The sequence below is a fragment of the Haliotis rubra genome, unplaced genomic scaffold (assembly GCF_003918875.1).
Source record: "Haliotis rubra isolate DU_JTF1 unplaced genomic scaffold, ASM391887v1 Scf2020, whole genome shotgun sequence".
NCBI classification, from domain to species: Eukaryota; Metazoa; Mollusca; class Gastropoda; order Lepetellida; family Haliotidae; genus Haliotis; species Haliotis rubra.
In genome coordinates, this window is record NW_025766027.1 from 1 (window position 1) to 22,735 (window position 22,735).

Sequence of the window (22,735 nt, forward strand, 5' to 3'; positions counted from 1 at the left end):
CTAGATTACAAACTGATTAGTTAAATAGCCTCTTTAGGGATACAAAGTTTGATTATATTTGACTGTAGACAAGTGAACTAGAGAGTTTAGTATATACATTATATATGATGTGTAACCCAAAGGTGTACTGATAATAAATATGATGTGTTGCCCACAGGTCTACTGATTGTATGATGTATTTGCCCAAAGTTGTACTAATAGTATAGGTATTGATTAATGTGTTGCCGAAGGTCTACTTTGGTAAATATGTATGATGTATGTTGCCCAAGGTCTACTGATAATACATATGATGTATTTGCCCACAGATCTGCCGGTATACCTGATGTGTTGCTTCAACGTTGTACTAATAATATATATGATGTGTTGCTCAAAAAGTCTAACTGGTAATATATATAAGATGTGTTGCCAAGATGTACTGATTGGATGATGCGGTGCCCAGATATCTACTGATAGTATAAATGATGTGTTGCCAAAAGTCTACTGATAATATATGATGTGTTGCCCAAAGATACACTGATGAAAAATACATATGATGTATTTGCCTAAAAGTCTACTGAGTGATATATAAGATGCATTTACCCAAAAGGTCTACTAGTTATATGAATGCTATTTACCCCACAGAGTCTAACTAGAAAAATACTCAATTATATTTGCTCAAAGGTCTACTGATAGCAGATATGATGTATTTGCTTAAAGGTCTTCTGACAAGGTCTGATGTTAATATATGTTGCCCCAATGGTCTGTAAAAATAACAGATAGGATGTGTTGCCAAAGGTATGTAAATATAGGTGGAATAGGATGTATTACCCAAATTCTGATGATTATGATATACATATCTTGCCCAAGAGTCTGCTGCATAATACATATATATATACTTAAATTAAGTTGCCGATGGTCAGCACAATACATCCCTATTCATCAACAACACAGACCTTTGGACAATACATCTAGTTATATCTAATGCTGGAATTTAAGCCAGATTGATTTACTAATGAGAAGCCTTACCAGTAGCATCGTATATCAGAAATAAATACATTCTATGACTTTAGTATCATGATATGATATGTTCTGGGTGTTCACTTATCTTACATTATCTAGAAGAAACTACTAAAGCTGGTGTGGTACCTTTACTGACTTCAAGTGCATCTGCTGAGTAGACAGTATATCCACCTTTACATTTTAGTACCTTCTCACAGATACTAAGTCTTTCTGAATCCTGAAAGGATAAAACAAAGAGTATGTATCTGCTGACATGGAATACTGAGTGTCTTCAGTTCTCATTTGCTAGATTTTATGTGTATGAAGGGACACACCAAAACATTAATGCAAAATGCTATTAACAATTACGCGGAGATCTGTTTGATAACAACCCATTTAAACACCTGATTACAATTATGTAAAACAAATTTAATTAGATGATAATCAGAACAGAATGGTATTCAGAACTTTTAATACACCCTAGTTATCCGATGACAGATTGGTCCAATAGCTTCTGAAGAAACAACAAAATCTTAGGTAGTATATGTTAATTTGTATACTCTGTATTGAGGAAGAAGCCAATATTTTCTCTTAATGGGTCTCGGATGAATTATTGTATTTTGCTGAGAGCGCTTGTATGCATCAGCCTCTCTATATGGAACTGTGGTAAGATATGAGTGGGTAAAAGTAGCCTAGAAGTACAGAAATGATATCTCTATAAAGAACATGATTATTGCAGAGGTTAATTTTGGAATTATGATAAATTTTGCAGAAGTCAATGAGAAAGAAAGTTTAAAAATGTTGAAAATTACCCTGTTGATGCATTGAAAGAGGCAAATTCTGCCAGTTTTTCAAAAGGGTCTACATTTTTCTGTAAAGTTTCGGTGATCAAGGAACCACAATGCCATGTCTGGAACTGCTTGTGATGATGGAGTACATACAGTTTTCTTTAATTTTTTCATATATATTCATCAAAGAGACCGATATATATATCTGTAAAGGCTATTCCATGTCTATCCAATTAATCTCTTATTGGCTGCATTTTGAGATTTCTTATTACATCTATCAATGGTAAAAGATCATGTGATGAGAGATAATACCTAATACATGTAATTGCTGCTCACACGGTACTAATCGGCACACAGCCATTCAAGATAACTGTACTAATATTAGGAAAAGGATTAAAACAATTTGCAAAAGATTCATGAGGCATTTCTTCATGAGGGTGGTGCAAGTTTGTGGTGTTGAATTACTAAAGGTAAGGCCAGAATATTGTTAAGGTTACGAATTCCATGATACATCGATACTTTTCTAAGACAGGTACAATCATTGATACAACATTCAAAGCTGTATTGATATTTAGTTTTGAGAGAAGTATCGATTTAAATACGTTTTAATATGTATCATACATTTTGCAATTGTATCCATTTTTTATGTGTTATAGAGAGTTATAAATGATTATTTTTCATGCACAAAGATGGGAGAATTAGAACTTTTAATCTCTGAGAATGAAAATGTTGATATTTTCAAGGACTATTATAAAATATTTAATGTTCAAAATGTAACTAAATTTGCATAATAATGCAGTGAATTTAGGTATCATGATACATATCAAATCATGTCATGAGTATTGTGATATGTATCGATTCATAGAAGAACTTATGTATCGTGACAACCCTAGTTAAGCTTGAAATATATTTAACAAAGTTGTGCAAAAGAGGGTATTCACAATTTAAACCTACTAGCGTGAAGGTATTGATCTCTGGATCACATAACCTACCCCTTCCTCTTTGGAATGCCTCCAGAGACTCCCCTCTGAGTTCTGCAATTTGAAGATCACATTTCTCCTCTGCCAAGCTCAACGTCTCTTGATCCCGTTCGTAATTGTCTGCATTATGTAACATTAAAATGTTAACAATATTATTCTCCAAATGATTGTATTCTTAAATTCAAAGGCTGGAGCTTAAGAAATAATATTTTTTCTTCTGAACTGATAAAGTATTTAAAAATTCTACTAGATTTAGTTATCACCCTAACAACACACATAAATTATTGAATTTACAATATTTCATATGCAGAAACTTTTGTAAAATAAAATTAACTTACCAGGCATAATATAGCTGGATTGGATAGGATTTCCACGTCTAACATGACCATCTGGAGACTAGCACTTCTGAGTCTCTGAATATATATAATATTGATAGAATCAAACAATTCCTTTTAAACTGAGAAGGACCTCAGGAGTGAGATGGGAGATTTCCTGAACCTAAAGTAAATCTAAGACTTGCTTAAATTGGTCTTTATCATTGCAGAAAAGCATAGACGGAAGTAAAAATAATGCAGTTCAGGAACTATGAGACAGGCTAGACCTTTTCTGACTTTTTTAGCGGTCTTTGTCAACTTGAACTTGAGTTGAAGGGTGACCAAAGGGAAAAACTTGTGCCATCAAGTCAATTTGAATGGAATTTAAGAATACCCATAATACATTCCCATGGTTTCAATTTACTCACACGATATACAAAGTTATGTCTTTCATTGTGGGTTTCCTCTAAATCATGTTCAGGATTTTGTTAGTGTGAAATGCATAAATGTCAAAAACTCACCAGTCTTTCAGGGTTCTTTTTAATTTTTGATTTCTAAGTTACTATTCATAATAACAATCATCGATTCTATGATTTATATCATTACTGTCTGCTCCAGTGCTGTTCAGAGATGTTGATATTAGTCAACAGTGCAAACTATTAGCCGATGATGGGCCAATGATGAATAGCACTACCTTGAATAGATGCATCAAAGAGGCATTTCTGAAACTCTTGTTATGGCTTTGCTAAAAGGTAACTTACAGCAGGAAGAGGCTTTAATTCTTACTGTTTGTATTGAAAGAAATGTTAAACTTCACATCCATGTTTTAAAAAAAAGAAAATGTTTGTTTAAGAAACCCCTGCTTTGAACAAATTTACCCTTTTATGCAATTTGACCGCTAAGGTAACCTTAAAAACATAAAAGACTAATAACATATCCCTGCATAGAAACAGTTGGTCTATTGACCAACCAATAAGATTATAACATGTCTTAATGTCTTTAGTGAGATTCATCCTTGCTTTTCAGTTAATCTTTTTCTGTCCACTGTTGTTTACCCTCTTTTTTATATGTTACACAATGTACAGGATTTTAGACTTTAGAAATGTTCCTGCATTAAACATACAAAGATATATCTGCAAATGGAATTATAGAGAAAGCTCAAAGGGAACTCTTGACTGTATTCATGCACAATATTCAATTAACAGATTCAAGTGCATCAGTACATGTATTTGTTTGTCAAATTGAAGTGGAAAATCTCTAGCATTTGAAACTATATCAAGTGTTGGACCAAGTGCAGAAAAATACAACGTAACCAACATTTATGGTTGTCAGTTGAGTCACCTGTGAGTAGGAGGATGTATTGGTCATGAAATTATGCTGGCTGAGTGTCAGTGGCATGTGGACAGACAAGGTTATAGTCCTGGGCCAAATGCAAGAAAGGTTTTATCTTTTAGGATCTCTCAGCAGCAGTAAATGTGTTATCTGGTAATTAGAAATTCTTCTCATAACCAGCCTACAAAATGTTTTCAGGTTACTAAAAACAAACAAGGTTTGACCCAGACAGCCTTTACTTGTAGGTAATAATATAGGTGGTAGGCTACAATCTTTGTACTCATATGGAGATAATTATTATTATTAGCATGAAAATGGTCCAAAATATACATTTCATCACTATACACTGATATTTTCACTCTGATAGACCAGTGGAGGAGATACACTGCACATAAACACCCAAAGGGACAGGGTTGAAAGCAGGAGTACAAAAAGCTATATTTGAAAGTTACAAAACTCTTGATATAAATAATGTAACTGAAACATATTATGGTCAAGAGAGCAAATGCATATTTCCTTTGCATGAACAATTTAGGAAATGTGTAGCTGATATAAAAATGTGTAGTTCAGCTATCAGAGGAAACAGCAAAGAGCAACAATGGAGAGTGACATCATGAAACTATAACTACAAGTCTTCCTCAACACTGCAGTATCAGCTCATTATTTGAGCAAACCCAAGTCAATGAGTATTAACCCCATGGTCTAACAGAGGGTGACAAGCACTGATGCAGTCAAAATATGCAGTGTGGGTGATAAAACCGATTGTAATGTGTTATGCTATCTCTACATTTGGCCTATAAGTAATTTTACTGAATTCAAGTCTTACAGATTTGGTTAGTTCCTGAAATTAGTAATGGTTATTGACTGGTTTTGGGGTTTTATTTATCTATTAGATGGTAGATATATATTTAAAATAATAATTTAATGATGACTCACTTATGGCCAACCACTGTAGTCTGTCTCACAGTCCCTGAACCACAATATTATTTTACCTACTGCCTTGCCCCTTTCTGCAAGCTAAAGTCTAAATGAAAGTAAGTCCTAGATTTTCTAGGTTCTGGTTTCCTGGGGCTCCTTTTCAATTTATAATGGGTTTGTTTGTTAATATCATTTTTTATATATTCAGAGACTAAGCGATAGTCTAGGTGTGGATCAAAGTGACAACATGATACGAGACCTCACAATCGCGATCAAGTTACTAGCAAACAGTTTCTTCCAGTTGCGAAATCTTGAAATAGATTGTGTCATGGGACAGGCCTCGCCTTTGATACAATTTAACATGCAGCTGTTTTCAACAAAATACTCCGATTACGATACATACCATGCATTTTCCATAGCTTTGTGCTGCCAAGTCACCTCGTGTAGTGCGCGAAAACTGTAGCAAACGGGATCCGATTTGACACAAAACGTGAACGGGCCTTCGTGTGAAACATGAATTCAATTTATTTACAGATTATTACATTGTTATTTTGATTGAAGTATCAAATGTTTTAAGTATTTAACCGTGTTCTTGGTGGCATATTAGTCTTGTCTGTCAGCTCCCACAATATCTACAGACATTATTGAATTATTAGCTAAGTGCTCATTTCGACGTTGCCGCTTTTGAACTTTCACGTTTTTGACGCACAGGAGCGTGAAGGCAAATCGCCGAAAGGTACTGCGAGCGAAACAGTGATGTTATGGCGAACACCTAACGATGTGTATATTTGAAAAAACTGTACAAAACCTAATAGCATATATCTAGACAATAATTTCTCCATTGTTTATTACTGAACATATACCCAGGTTTTAGAGAATTTTATAGAAAACCCCGTGTCGCCGAAAGGTCGCAGACGTTATATACATGATATTTTTGTTTTTTCAATAACAGCACTGAAGTTTTATAAAAATACAAAAGAAGCACAACCGAAGGTCCTGAGACCAACTTCTATCCAACCATCTAGTTTGGGATAGTTATTAAAGAAAATGAACATAGTTGTGACATGCAGATATTTAGGCGACAGAAATATATCCTTAGGGCGACAGCTGTCGCCTAAAGATGTCGCACAAATGTCGCTTAAAGGTCGACATTGTATATATATATATATATATATTGTCTATATATATATATATATATATATATATATATATATATATATATATATATATATATAAAGAGATAGATAGATAGATAGATATAGATAAATGGATAGATACATTTCAGAGGCGCTAGTGAAGACTTCTAAAGGAATGATTTCAGTTCATCTTTGAAACCTTTATTTAACTTGACCCTGAATCTTGATCCAATGTTAAACTGTTTTCACATCAATACAATATGTGTAAAATCAATTTCACAACTTAAAGTGTGTAACACTGAAGTAGAATGCTATGTAATGTAAATACAATTCAGACAAAAGTATGCTTTTTTGTGTTTGATTTCGCTATGAATTGACCCAAGTCTAAATGATATATTAGAAATATAGACTGTTGTGCAATCATGGAAAGATCTAGTGAAAGCACAGTCTAGTGTACGACTCCCACCACACCATTACCCTGTCTTAAGGAATCGCTGGGATAGCATGTTTACAATATCACCATTGATGTTCTCATATGTTCTTATCGTTTTCATTAAAAGAATCTTTCCCCGTGTGTGATAACCTTTTAAACTAGCGTATTGTATTTCAGTGTTCCAAACGTAGACTGCATCAGCCCGGACAGGTATAGGCAGCCATACACACGTGTATGCGCGTTGCTATGGAAGAAAAATCATCTTGAACGCGACCCTGAACACAGATTCACCTTAACTAACCTTACATATACACCTAGATTTATCATGTTAACTTATCATCATAAACTGTCACAATGAATGTCTTCACTCATAATGTTTGATACAATCACAGTCGTCAGCATATGGTTTCATAGCGTCAAATGAACATGAGAATGAGTAAGTTTCAGTACGTGTCAACGTTATCAGAAACCTCATTCGCGTCACGATCCTGCACATTGATGTTTCCGGCAGCTGATGACGCCTGGCGTGGAGTGAGCTTCTTAAAAAATGAGCTGCCGTTCGTCTTTGAATTTACACGTGCGGACCTGCACAGCCCAATTTGTTCTTTTTCCTTTGTATGGTCAAAGATCGTCAAAGGATAGGACCTTACGACTTGTCATCAACACAACCACCTTGGCTGTGTAAGAAATGTTTCAGCAGATATTGGATGAACTCTAAGCGTCCTGAACAGTGAACTTGTCTCATTCGTGTTCCTCATCAGTCTGCGGGCTTATCTCTTCTGGATGTGACAGGTTGGCTACTTCAGGTTCCTGTGGCTCACGACCACCTTAAACAACGATGCAAACGTTCTTCAAGAATGTGAAATATTATTTCTTAGGATAAAATTCTTTTGCATTTGTCCCTTAAAATGGATGAAGGAAACATGTATACTGCCCTATTGAAAGTACCATATGGTGCGTGATGATCGAGGTCCTATAACAAGTACTGTTTAAACATGTCAAGATTTTAACTTCATGTTTCTTTCAATGTGACAGCGATCATTAGTCTTCCAATAGAGCCATCTGATTTCAACCGTATGAATTTTAACTTCTTGAATCATTCAATGTGACTCATGGATTTCAACTCTATGAATCATTCAATGCAACTTATGCATTTCATTCTCGTGAATGTTTCACTCTGACTCTTGGATTTCTTCGTCAATAAAAGAACGTCAGTCAGTCCTGAAGGAGGACTGTTAATTCAGGTTAATGCAACTTATGCATTTCATTCTCGTGAATCTTTCACTCTAACTCTTGGATTTCTTCGTCAGTTAGTCCTGAAGAGGACTGTTAATTCAGGTCACCGACACCGTCGTTTTCTGTGTTTTTTTCTCTGCCTTAGATTAATCAGAGGTAGGAATTGCCATCTTAGAAAAGAAATACCGTTTGCTGCTTGCGTCCTCGTAATTCAACTATGATAGTTCAGGGCAAAAGTGTACCTTATTACACTATACATGGGGTATAGCGAGCTGTATTCCAGTCCTGTCCTCTCTGGCACTACACTTAATAACACCTTAAGATATGGAGAACGTTAATGTTATTGAGAACTGTATATACGCAACCGTTTCTACATTCAATATTTAGAGCATAAACATAGTCTGCATAATATGTTCATTAAATCTGTAGAGATATGCTTCTCTTCAACGTGTTATATGAAGTGCTGGAATCATGTACTGACTAGAATGTTTAGAACTGTCCTCGGTGCTTACGATGCCATCTTCTGTAGACTATTACACCCACGACAACCAGTGAGACTATCACGATGACACCAAACACGGCACCAATAGCGGCACCAGCTCCTGGCGCGTTTGTTTCCGGATTCATCCAAGATTCCATTCTCCATTTTACCTAAGGAATGAAAATACAATAAATTATATGCAACTTGAATATGTAACAGCAAAATATAACATTCATGCACTTATTGGAGGGTACCATAGGAAGCAAACTGTTATATTGGTCATCATTTTGGCTTCAAGGTGTCTGTGTGCAAGTTACACGAAGATATGATACTTGAAAACAAGTGTCATTGAATTTATAGAGAGCACTCTGTTTGAATCATGCGATACATATGTAAAACCATTAATCATCGTTGCCATAATAAGGTGCAGACTTCGGAATCTATTCCAATCAGAAGGGAATATTCAGGGGACTCCTTCAGTCATTTGCTATTTTGTTGGTCTTCAAATTCTTTGGGCTTTATGCTCCTTAAAGGGAAGGGTTACCATCGGACCTCCTCAGCACAGATCCCCAACACAGCTTACTCATCTCCTTTAAATGAATGACATTGAGCTCCTTGCCAAAGGAGATACCAATCTGAAAGAGCAGGTTCTCCTTGTATAGAGTCTTTTCTAATGATATTGGCAAGACATTTGGACTCGACAAATGTAATTCATCTGAAACGTGGCAAGGTGATTAATGATGGATCGGTCAGGTTACAAGGGGGAGGAGTTATTGGGCATCTTGTGGAAAATCAGGCCTACACCTATCTTGTAATGCAAGTTGGAGACAAGCTCCAGAATGCCCAGATTCAAGACAAACTTCGGGCCGAGTATAAAGCTCGTTTAAAGAAAATCTGGAGCTCAGAGCTAAATGCTCGGAACAAGGTCAAAGCTATCAATACCTTTGCTGTGCCAGTCCTTTCCTATTCCTTTGGAGTAGTTGATTGGACAAAACAAGATATCCAGAGTCTTGACCGCCTGACCAGGAGGATCATGGCTGATAACAGAGCCCACCACCCTCGTTCCTCTCTCAATCGGTTATATATGCCAATCAATTCTGGAGGTCGGGGTATGATTAATGTGGAAGCTCTTCACTCCCACAGTGATGGGGAGTACACCAGGTGAAGTCCTAAGTCGTTCACTTGTAGAGAATCTTCTGTGTGCAGCATCATGTGTACATGCAGTGTGTGGAACAGACCAGTAATCCAGCCGACTCCTTTAATACCGTCTCCACCATTCCTGTGGCTTTGACTCCGAGGTCTATCCATGGTACGACCCTGAACGTGTCCAGGGCGTCATGGAAAATGATGCTTTCAAACTTCTGTGGAATAGGCCCATATACAGCCTTAGAAGAATTCAAGTCAACAAACCTGATCTTGTCCTTTTTGGATAAAGCCAATGAATTTATTTATATCATTGAATGTTCTGTCCCTTTTGACAGCAACGTGATTGGCAAGATTCAGGAAAAGCATGCTAAATATGCGGACCTCGCCTTTGAAATGTCTCGCTTGCTTCCCAAGTACATTGTCGTCAGACTCCCTATTGTTCTCGGTGCCCTGGGTCTAGTACCTCCTGATCTCTTGGCGCTGATCAAGAGAGTGCCGGGTTCTCCACCGGGAGCAAATCCCTTCTGACACTCTGGGTAATGCAGAGGCTACATATTCTCCGTAAAGTTCTTGGTGGGTTCAACTGGGCAGCGTTTCCTGGGAGAAGTCCCATTCGCTGTCTGGGCTGCGTGTAGGGCCCTGAGCTAATGATGAGCCTTACCAGCCTGACTGTCCCAGGATCACCCGAACACTCTCTGCTGTATACTATTTTTAATCTGTAAAACATAATAATAATAATAATCATTTGACAGATCATTATATATACATGCACGTAATCACTGATGGAGTTTAGGTGTTCGCTTGATATCAGCACGTAATCCAGCTTGGATCTGGAGGGAAAATAGAAATATTTTTTTAAAATGAGAAATGATGCTCATTCGTCAAAACGTTGCCTATAAATCAAGTCACACTGTTAGACATACAGACGCCATCATCATCACACGTGTGACAGCTGCTGGGACATCGGAGTTCGCAATTCTTCCCCCTCCATCCGTCTGGACAATATCTGCATCTCCCATACTGGTCGCAATCATGATCTTTACAATGAATAGAGCTCCTGTGGCAATGCTTTCCATGGTAACCCCTAATACAGCCGTGGGTACAAGATCCATCTCGACTGGTACACACACGCTGTATTGCATGGCGATCAGACAGTATTTGCCATGCCAACCAGACTTACAGCCATCTACACAGGCACCATCATAACTATAGCAACGAGACGAGTTGCAGGATGTTCTGCACCGAGTGGCACAACGATGACCGAGCATCCTACTTCACAACCCTCCAGACAGTTATCGGTATAACGATCACAGTGCCTGTGTCCATCCTTGCCTCTGTAGCACGTTTCCAGAACAGTTGTGGTTGCAGTGTCTTCCTCGATAACCTGGACTGCACCGTTCACAGATATCACTTCCTCTGTCACAGCCAGTAATATAATATCGAGGGCACGTTTTGTCGCACATGTTTACATAAAAACCGAGTTTCCATAGAAACCAATGAGACAGTATCCGGTCCAGTGCATCTTGCGTTGAGGCAAGTATCACACGTTCTGTTGCAGTACAATCCTGTCCAAGGTTCTTGACACCTAAGGATACATCGCCCGGTATCACACGTTCTGCTGTAGTACAATCCTGTCCAGGGGTTGTTGACATCTAAGGATACATCACCCGGTTTCTTTGTTACAGACTTGATCCTTGCAGGTAATACCCCAGTCAATCCACCGTCACAGGTTTCTGAACAAGCACCAGTATGGCGGTCACAGATAGTTGTGACCCTGTGATGCTCGAATATCTCCTCGGACAGGACACATTGCAGTCTCGTCCATACACTATTTCAAGAAAGGGACACCAATGACGACATAATTAGTGTCCCTTTTCTTGAAAGATTATTCTTATTGTTTAGCCATGACCTTGATAACGACCATTGCCGGCTGTACCTTGGTATTGTTAATGTTTGTCACATGGCTGTACCCAGCACTCTCTTTTCTTTTGTCCAATATTCTGGTAGTGTGACCAGAGATTTGTATCGGAATTTGGAATTCCAAACTCAGTGCCCTTGTCAAACAAATGGTTGATCAAACTTCAGAAGTTTAAAGTTATAAGTTCCTTAAATTCCTATACTGTTCACGATGGCAAATGTTACAATTGTGAGGAGGAAAGTTTTATTGACATTTTTCTTCTATTTTTAGGCTGATTATTAGCCTTAGAGTAGGAATCTTGATATATTCGGGTGAAATGCCGGATCCGATGTTCCATATTGTCTATATTGACTATTCGTTTATTTATATTAATAAAGGTTGTTGATTTAATTATGAGAACCAGCTCTTAATCATAAACAGTGTCGTAACTGTTGACAATTTTTGGATAGTCAGATGATGTTGAATTTGAATGTGCTTTCGTTTACAGTAGATATAAACTTTCGACGGAACTTAAACCAACCAACAATTTTATAACCATTCATAAATATTTGAGTACACAAACAATCATATTTGTTTGCAAACAATCTTAAGGATCGTGAAGGGGTACTTGATCGGAAAGGGTATAAAGTGAATTGTACCTGAACCATGGCAAACGTTAATTTATTGCTCTGGCATGTACTTATTGCTGTTAAAGACCTAAGATGGAAACAACTGACTGAGTTTGGTTTTACGCCGCTTTTAGCAATATTCCAGCAATGTCACGGCGGGGGACACCAGAAATAGGCTTCACACATTGTAACTCATGTGGGGATTCGAACCCTGGTCTTCGGCGTGACGAGCCAACGCTTCAACCATTAGGCTACCCCACCACCCCTAAAATGGAAACAAGGAACCATAAAATGAGAGGTTATCTTTACACCACAAAGCTGGTTAATGATCTATTTCACAAACACACGTATCGCTTAACGTTAACACACAACGGTATGTTACACTTACCATCAAAACTTCCGAGGTAAAGGAGTAACGACAGCAGGTACCCGACTCTATCCATTGCTCCAACTGTCTGTTGAATGCACTATGTATTGTTGTTATTTTGGGTGACTCATGTGTGGAAATACACGGGTTTTAATTCAAGTCAAGTAGCTGATATCGCTGTGATTATTACGTCAGGTGTAATATCTAAGTATAGATCATTAGATTGGTTATTTATCTAAATGTCCAGCTGGACGTAAACTGTCGCCAGTGCATGAAACATTACGTGAAGATTACTTTGATAACAGGGAGACTTTGGTGAAATCCATTCGTGATAAGTCCTCTCCTAATATAAGTCAGGAAACATATGGCCCCTCCTCGAATGAACACGAATTTCACCCAAATCCCATTAGTGATAGATTGAAAAACAAATGAATTCACCACAAACTCGTACCGGCTTCATTGACCTGAAAGAATTCTGTTTGTTTTGTTCTGGCCTCTATTTGTCATCTCCCTTGTGTTTATCTATTAGCGCTATTCCCTATAAGTTAATCCGGCTTTAGCTGTCTACTGTTCATCACCTATCAACACTATTCAACTGCTAAGCGTTGGCTTCTATTCAGCTCTAATTAAGCTCTAGTTAAGTATTGGCGCCCTTTTAGCGCTAATTAACTGGTAGTACTGGCTTCCAATTGTTCCATTGTTTAGCTTGCATCTTTGTTGTCTTATAACTTTTGTTGTTCTTACATGTTTATATACACTCTCTGCTTCATACTATTCATTCATCTGATGAAGAGTAAGGATAAACTCGAAACGTTGTGTATATTCATAATAAAGAAGCTGACATCCATAAAATAACTATCTTCCTTATGTGTATCACTTCTAAGACCTGAAAAATTAGAGTGTAATGCAACCCCCACTGTTTATTACTATCAACGGACTTTGTAGTTGGTGTACCCACACACTAAATCCGCCACATGCAATGTGACATGAGTTATGACAATATTCATGATGGCAACACTTCCGTCTCTGTTTGTGTGTATATATATATGTGTTTGATACACATACATATTGTTGCAACCCTAAGATAAACAGCACATATTGCATGATACAAACTTGTTCACAATGATATGTTTTCTCATTACAAATTACGCTGCTTAAGAATGAAGTATTCCTTTAGGCATGTATGTTATATTTCTCAGTTAGCCACGAACGAGAGACTCGAAACAATGAATCAGTAAGGAGGGCTTGGTACAAGCATGTGCACAACTGTACACACACCTCCACAAATACGTTAAGTGATACGATATCAACACCGCTGTACTTATTAAGTACACACTGCCATGGTTCGTATTCATCGAGTCTAGATATGTCTGACACATGCATACCTAGACTATTGATTGTATTGAGTGTTTCATTAGTACTCGGTGTTCAAATGCTAAATGTCGTTGTATGCTAGACGGAGGAACGTCAGTGTGACGACACATGTCCTTCGAATCAGTCCCACATCTCAAGGCACGATGCACACAAGTCACCGCTTACAATATTCCTCTGACCCATAATATGCAAATTTCATGGCTTCGTAGCATGCAGGGTGTAATCAACTCGCATTTCATCTTCGAAGCCGCAACATCAGTAATATCCCAAATGTCAGTTTCTCACCCGCTCAACATAGTGTCTGTCAGTAGTTGTGACTAAAACAGTAGTATTAAAAACATACAGGCTGCTCAAAGTAAAGCACATTCTCAACACAGTATCAATCACTAGTACGGGTGGTAAGAGGTGAGTAAAATGTCACATATGTACCATGAAATGTATTTACATCTATTGAATAGAATAATATACATCTGAAAACGACTTTGATAAGTGCCAATAATTCGCATTTAAAGAAAATTGGTCAGACTCTGTTAAATTGAACTCCTGCTCTCAGCTAGCATTGCGAGTGAATGAATTAACAATTAAGGACATCACGTACTTACATATAATGAATAGAACTATATCTATCTGAAAACATCTTTGATATGTACCATTATATCGGCTTTAAAGAACTCCTGCACATTAAAGTAATGGTAATTCCGAAATAAAAACAAAAGTGGCAACACTCGAGTTAAAAGTCGACGACGTGAATAGTCGTGTTTCATGTGTTGAGGAAAGCGTGAAGTTTGTAGCCGACAATTACGACGATTGGAAGAGAAAGAAATACAAATATTCAACGTGATCTGAATAAGCTGAAAGATCCTGTTATGGGGAGTATATCCACTAACCGTAATTTCAGTCAGGAGAACTTGCAACTCAAAGATCTTGTTATGGGGAGTATATCCACTAACCGTAATTTCAGTCAGGAGAACTTGCAACTCAAAGAAACTGTCAAAGATAAAAGATGTATATCGATGAGGGATAATCCTATTTGTAGCAACATCCCCAAAACCGAAACTAGCCCGACTTTGAAAGTTCCCAAGAGGTTCTCTGAGAGTTCATCAAGTCTACATTACACCTGGGCAGCCAGAATATGAAACTTAAGAGGGTCCACAGGATTGGGCATCCCCGTCAGGAGACGCAGTGAAACCACGCCCCGTCATAGCCAAATTCATAATGTTACATAATAACTCTTTGACTATCATAGATAAAGAAACAGTAATATGTAAAGAATTTCACAGTAGAATATGTACCTCTTTGACTATGATAGATAAGGATACTGTATCTGATTATGTAAACAATATCACAGTAAAGATATACACAGTTGTTCTTTCAATATCATAGATAAGGAAACCTTAACTGCCTGCAAAACATTGTAGAATCCGCAAATAATAACTTGATATCGCAGAAACTCAAACTCAACTCAAACTCTTTTATTCTCAAAAGAACCATTCTTGGTGGTACAAGAGAAACATTATAATCATTTACATATATATACAGGCAAGATGGCAGAAAGTACAATTATAGTTTTACAATATAAATACAGCATAGTTGTACAATATACTCATCTTAGTCTTTTTCACACTTGTATCAACTAGGTTTAGGTATTTTGCTAATTTTTTTGATTATGCAAGGTTTTGCTTCAGGAATACGTTTTTATAAGTTATTAGATTAGGGAAGGATAAGTATTTAATGGGAATGTATTTTTTTCTTTGTTCAGTAAAAGCTTCACATTTAAATAAATAATGAAATTCATCTGCTACAGCAGGCGATTTACAGAGATTGCAGGTTCTATTTTCACGATCAATGCCATGCCAACGGCCAAATTCAACAGGTAGGTTTTGGTTACAGGTTCTGTATTTTAAAATTGGTAAAGATACATAAGCCGGCAGGAGGAGATAATTTTCTAAAATCGGGAGATTTTTAATGTATATGTAGTAGAAACCTTTAGGGCTATTTTCTATCTCAACTTTCCAACTTTGGTAAAATTAGTCTTTTAGGATTGATTCCACCTGAGAGGTTAACCATTGGTATGAAACATTTACGGGGTTTATGAAATATATAAGATAGACCCCATTTATCAAGTACACCTTTTACATATTTGGTCCAAATATCATCTTCGTTTTCTCTAGCGCCTAGGATAAGTGCATAATTATAAATCAATTTTGATAGTTTGCGAGTAGTTCCAACAGAATGTAGCTTATACCAGTAACAGATTACCCTTTTAGCGGCTAATATATAAAGGGGAACTCTCCCTAGTTCTCCATATACAATATAATATGGGTAGAGTAGCGTAAATCAATAGTTAATTTAAGAAATCTCAAATAAATCTTCTCTATAACTTGTAAATTTTCATATGCCCATGTCTCACAGCCATAAAGCAAGATCGGTGAAATCATAATATCAAATGCTTTCAGTAAACAATCTATAGGCGTATTAAAGTTTCTTGATTTTTTCAAAAGGCAAAACATAGCTTTAGATGCGCTGTCTGAAAGTTATCTTATTGCTTTATTGAATTTTCGGTTTTTATTGAAAGTCACTCCAAGATAAATGTAATCATCTGCAATGTCAATCAAAGTATTTCCATAATAGAACTTTAGCTTAGAGTATTTTGCTGGACCGCTCACAAATATAAGTACTTTTGTTTTATCTAGATTTACTTCTAGATGCCACATGTTACAATATCTATGGAATGAGTTAAGAGTACGTTGAAGTTCAGGGGCTGAATCAGCGAAAAAGGACTGTGTCATCTGCATAAAGTAGAATCATAAATGAAATACATAGGTTCATATCAATATCTGGGAAGTTAGGAAGACTCACAGATGTACATCCATCATTAGTAAGGAATTCGTCCAGGTCATTTATGAATCAACAGAACAAAAGTGGGGAAAGGTTTTCACCTTGGCGCACGCCAGAGTAGCATGGGAAGTTATCCAACATATTATTGTTTGATAGTACACACGATTTGATGTTAGCATACATATTTGGAACAAGAGTTAAAAATCTACCCTTAATTCCATTGTTAAGTAGTTTATGCCAGAGCCCAACCCTCCATACATTATGGAACGCTTTCGAGAAGTCAATAAAGGCACAAAACAGTTTTTCTTTTACAATTTTTAGGACATGGTCGCTCTTTGTGAGACTTTTTAGTAAACAATGGAGATTCACATTCTCACCTGTTAAGAGCAATGTAATGCTATTTGGTAAATCAAAAAGACGGATTGCAACATAATCCTCTCTCAAAAGAAACACCAATCTCAGAATCACTCAAGCATGTTGGTGTGAGTCTTAATTCACAATTCAACTCCTGGGACAGGATGGTCAGTGCAAGCTCCAAAATGAAATCTTCAACGATGATGCTGATGAAGTCTGGCTGCCACTGTAAAGGTTTAAACCCCATCACTAGTGCAAACCTCGTAAGAACTGTAAGCATCCCAAGGGCCCTATTCGGCTCAGAGTTGTGGTGTAACCCTACTAAAGGCGAGATTATAACTCTCGAACGAGCCCAACGTTTCTGCCTAAAAGTGTGCCAAGGCTTACCAAGATCAACAAGTACAGCCATCTGTAACTCATTGATAGGATGGCCCGTTGGAAGCAGCAATACATATGAGAAAGTTGTTCTTCTTTGGTATCCTCTGCAATACCCAACACCATCTCCTTGCACACCAGGTTTTCCTCAACAGACTTCATGCCTTCAAGAACAAATGCACAGGACATACTCAAGGATTCCTTCCGGATATATGCCAAATTCTTGAACATTATAATCTGCTGCCCCAACTACATTCCTTCCTACAGACTCATCGGTTTATGCCTCAATCATCATGGAAGAGAACTGTGAAGAAAGCTATACAGGAAAAGTGGCTGCACCGCACGTCGTCAGATCCAGACCTGAAGCGTTTTCTGAATATTCATTCTTCCATCAAACCTCATCCAGCCTGGAAGATTGCAAAGGCCTTGCCAAGACTGAAGAAGAAGTGCACATTCCTAGTGCAAATGTGTTCTGCATGGCGCCCAGACAAAGTTCCTGGTACCTGTTCTGACTGTGGCTGTGATCACAACGACCGGTTAACACATATTGTATGTTGCTGTGTTGCTAACGAGTCTGCGAGAGACACTCTGTGGTGCAACATCACCAGTATCAACCCAATTGAGCTGAGTGTCAGTCTCCACACCAGATCTGACGCAGACTTAGCATCCTGCATCCTGTCCTGTCAGTCCCCAGTCACCCTGCAGGAAGACGACCTCCAGCTGTACCAGTCTGTGCTCATCGAGGGGTTCTACTGCCTCTGCCACTATATTTACTCTTAAATTACACGAGTAACAAACTATCCATGATCTAATTTAATTTTTCCCCTGCTGTTCTTGTAATCTCCTATGGAGGAATGAAAGAGTATATATCGTTTGTCCATGTAACCTCACAGTTATTCAGCATCTTCAATATATGCTTGCATATCAAGGTATATCAAGCAACTTAACAAACATACTCAGGTTAAAGGTCACATGCAACAACAATAGCAACAAAATAATTAAAACACAATTATCACTTCTTCATGACATATAATATACATTGGTGATTGTGAAAAAACAAATAAACAAAATGGCGTACAATCGCAAATCAAAAGTGCAATATTTTGTTCTTGGGTTTAACGAAGCACCCGGGATACCGAACACAGACAGAGCGGGTGGGGTTTGTAAATACATGCTCATTTTTGTGTATAACATTTTGCATTCAACAGACCCCATAACATTTCATGTGTACAAGTATCACACCTGCCTGTCTGTGTAATTACATAATGTGACAGAGACAGAACTCAGGTGCACGAGCCATAAATCAATGCGTTTTGTTTATGGTGTATAGCCTGATATAGTTCAAATTGCATGTGGTCAGGGATCGAAGTTGTGTATTGCATATTGTCATTAGCAGACAGGCAGGCAGACACATAGGTGTCAATAAAACAGACATTGAGTTTTGTCTGTGAAAAGACATATCTATATCACAGTTAGAAATTCTGACAATGCTAAATAATGACGTTGATGTTAAGTATGAAACTGAGAAAGTGACTTGGTAAGTAGAACGTGTGGTGAAACAGTCAAATGAAATTGTATAAACAGTTAAATCGGTAATCTCCTGTCATAACATATAAAAGCTTGCGAATGTGAAATATCAACAAATGATTAGAAAAATAGCTCACATCATAGCTTCCAACACCATTCTTTCAAAATTTCTACTTTTTGTTCCCTTTCATTTCTTAATAAGTGTACTACCCCGTCGCCGAAATACTTTAGCTGTGCGTGCGACGCTAAATAATTCAAATAACGGGGACCGGCCAAAAGACCCTCAGGATAAAAACCCCTTGGTACAAAAGCCCCTCGACCAAAAGCCCCTATGGACAAAAGCCCCTTGCTAATTTGAGCACCCCTGTCCAAAGCTCGATTCATGTATTTCATAAAAGAATGAACATTTCTTACGGCTCGTATATATTTTATAAAGTATTTTAAGTATTTTATCATACCAATGTAAAGGAAATGGAGAAAATGTGATAATTTCTTACTTGGAAATTCTGCAGAGGCACAGCGCCGCCTAAAACAGAACTGAGGACTTTCTTTCCTCCATAGGCCAAAACCATTAGGTTGTGTTGATTATGCCATAGAATGTTTCATGTTTTCACTTATTAATCATTTCTTGTTGATTTGTTTTCATTCGTTTGATGAAATTTATTTCTTATTCACTAGAATTATTTGCTAATTACGTATTAATTTATATTGTATTTAGGGTCATTATATTTTGAAGGAATACAATGTTTCATATCATCAATCATTTCTTGTCTTAATACATGTTTAGTCTTATTTTCCCATTAATACATAAAATGGGGGGCTTTTGGTCATTTTTCGAGGGGCTTTTGTTCCGAGAGGCTTTTGACCTAGACCCCAAATAACTAATTCCAAGCTGCGCGAACCTATTCACTGCGCATGCGCCATGAGCGCAGCGCCGCACAGCTGTTGAAACCACTTTTCACCCCAGCTGGGATGAACTTAGTGAATCTTTTGAACTCCGATTTCGCGGGGTTTTTTCATCGCCTTATTTTTCATTTTTAATCATTTGTTACTGTAAGTCCATCCCGAAAGGTATCAGAATCTTAAAGAGTTGTGTTTTACGTTGCATGTGACCTTTAAACACCGTGGGGTCATCAAGTGCTATCCCTGTTGTAGACGCCGATTTGATATACTGGCCATAACTGCATTCAATTTGATAGATTGTGGGCAAGCATGAAGCAAGTCTTCAGTTCCATACAGGTGTCTGACGTCGTCACAGTTGTAACAACAGTGTTAATCCAGTAAGTTCCTTGATCCTGATCGAAAACGACGTGTGATTAAATCAGACAACCTCGTTTTAAGTAACAGGAGGATATGCACTACAATCACCCCACCCCCCACCCCTCGAGCCGCACGCGGTCGGCCACGATAACATACCCTGGTTATATATGTGAACCCCCCTCCTCTACCGAACCCTTACATTCAAATGACTTACGGATTCGTCCCTTACGCCCACATACAATAACAATGTTATCGTGACAATGTGTGTGTGTGTGTGTGTGTGTGTGTGTGTGTGCGTGCGTTGGGGGCGCGGGTGCGGTTGCACATAAATCATGAAGTACAAAGGTTTTAGGAGAAATCTCTCTTCCCCTTCCCCCCTCCCCCTCTCGTCACGATAACATACCCTGGTTTTCCCGAGGTACCTAATAATAGATACATGTCATTGCTCATTGGGTACCCCAACACTGATATGAATCACCTGTGTGTGTGGCCATAGGTAAATCTATTTGCAAAGCCAGCTAATGATCATCTCGGTAACTAGTGTGATCTTGACCTAAAGAGCTGACGTCAAACAAACTACACTCGTGCCAACGCATTATGTTTAATGTACTTGGAAATGATCAGCGCGAAGACAGCGACACTCACTCTCTCGAGTAGCCTAGTGGTTAAAGCATTCGTTCGTCACGTCGAAGGCCCGGGTTTGATTCTCACATGGGTACAATGTGTGAAGCCCATTTCTGGTGTCCCCGCCGTGATATTGCTGGAATCTTGCTGAAAGTTTCATAAAACCATACTCACTCACTCACTCTGATGAGTGTTCTTTCTTACCTTTCTGAAACCATCGATCCATCCACCATCATTGACTGCAGGTGCTGACGTCAGTCCAGGAACTACACGGTTGTGAAAATCACGTGACTGGACGTGTATTAATGTATAATGTTTGCATTTGCATACTTGGTAAACACAAGGTCAGTCTGTATTTAACAGTTCAAGGTTTTCAAGACTGCAATCATGTGCTTTCAAAGGAGTGTGCTGTTTATCATACATTGTTTGTGTCATCTGACAAACTCATACTCAACACAGAAGCCAAAATGTATTTTTAGTGACATGTTTTGAACATGTTCATTGGCCATATATATTTCAGTTCAGTTGTGCTCCCCTCGCTTCTTTGCACCATATATATAGTTCCAGGTTAGACTTAGTCGATTCAGCAACCCATACTTCTCGTCAAAGGCGACTAACGGGATCGAGTGGTCAGGCTCACCAGTTGCGTAGATCGATGTCAATGATGTTGATCACTGGACTATCTGGTCCAGACTCGAGTATTTACTGACCGCCGCCATATAGCTGGAAAAATTGCTGAGTGTGGCGTTAAACAACAAACAAACATATCTTTGCACCTTGTATCTCAACACCTATGCTCATCTGGAGGAACATACATATTTGCCTACCAACCTTCTATCAAATATCGGTGGACATTTATAACATTCATTACGTAAAGATCTGTTTGCTTTGGTGACAGGTCCTTGAGCGACTGCTTTGATAACAAGGCCCTGAAGGTCACTGCAGTCCTTCCCGGAATCCACATGGGTTTCCCTGGGAGCCCACTAGCGACACAGTGTTGACAGCACAGTACTCCACAAACAGTCACACAATGTACCAAAAACAAGTTGAATGCAATACTTAAAAGTCACATGCAACCAAAAATCAAACATAATTAAAACACAATTATCACTTATTCATGACATATAATATACATTGCTGGTTATGAAAAAACATATAAACAAAATTATAAGCGTACAATCGCAAATCAAAAGTGCAATATTGTGTACTTGGGTTTACTTCCCAAGAAACGAAGCAGCCGGGATACCGAACCCAGTCAGAGCGGGTGGGTGTGCACTCAAGTGTAACGGCTGGTTCATTTGCAGATGCCCTCACGGCTCATTGTGTGTGTATATATAGAGATGTTGGGTTTTGTAAATACATGCTCATTTTTTGTGTATAACATTTTGCAATCAACAGACATCATAACATGTCATGTGTACAAGTATCACACCTGCCTGTCTGTGTAATTACATAATGTGACAGAGACCGAACTCGGGCAATAAATCAATGCATTTTGTTTATGGTGTATAGCCTGATTGGTGTTAAGTTCAAATTGCATGTGGTCAGTGATCGAAGTTGTGTATTGAATATGGTCATTAGCAGACAGGCAGGCAGACACATAGGTGTCAATAAAACAGACATTGAGTTTTGTCTGTGACAACGACATTTCTATATCACAGTTAGAAATTCTGTCAACGCTAAATAATGACATTGCTTTAAGTATCGAACTGAGAAAGTGACTTGGTAAGAAGAACGTGTGGTGAAAT

At 38.0% G+C, this 22,735-nt stretch overlaps 1 long non-coding RNA gene across 2 annotated transcripts; it reads right to left on the minus strand.

Moving 5' to 3' along the window:
* Positions 1-3,823: 3,823 nt before the first annotated feature.
* Positions 3,824-21,396, minus strand: LOC124275778. Of its 2 annotated transcripts, none has more exons than XR_006898351.1 (5): positions 21,162-21,396; positions 20,217-20,398; positions 17,899-17,983; positions 12,373-12,375; positions 3,824-3,833 (listed from the first exon to the last, which is right to left on the minus strand). It is a non-coding gene; the product is annotated as an uncharacterized LOC124275778 (long non-coding RNA). The 2 variants fall into 2 exon arrangements; XR_006898350.1 differs by having other exon boundaries at positions 17,899-18,094.
* Between the last annotated feature and the right edge of the window lie 1,339 nt (positions 21,397-22,735).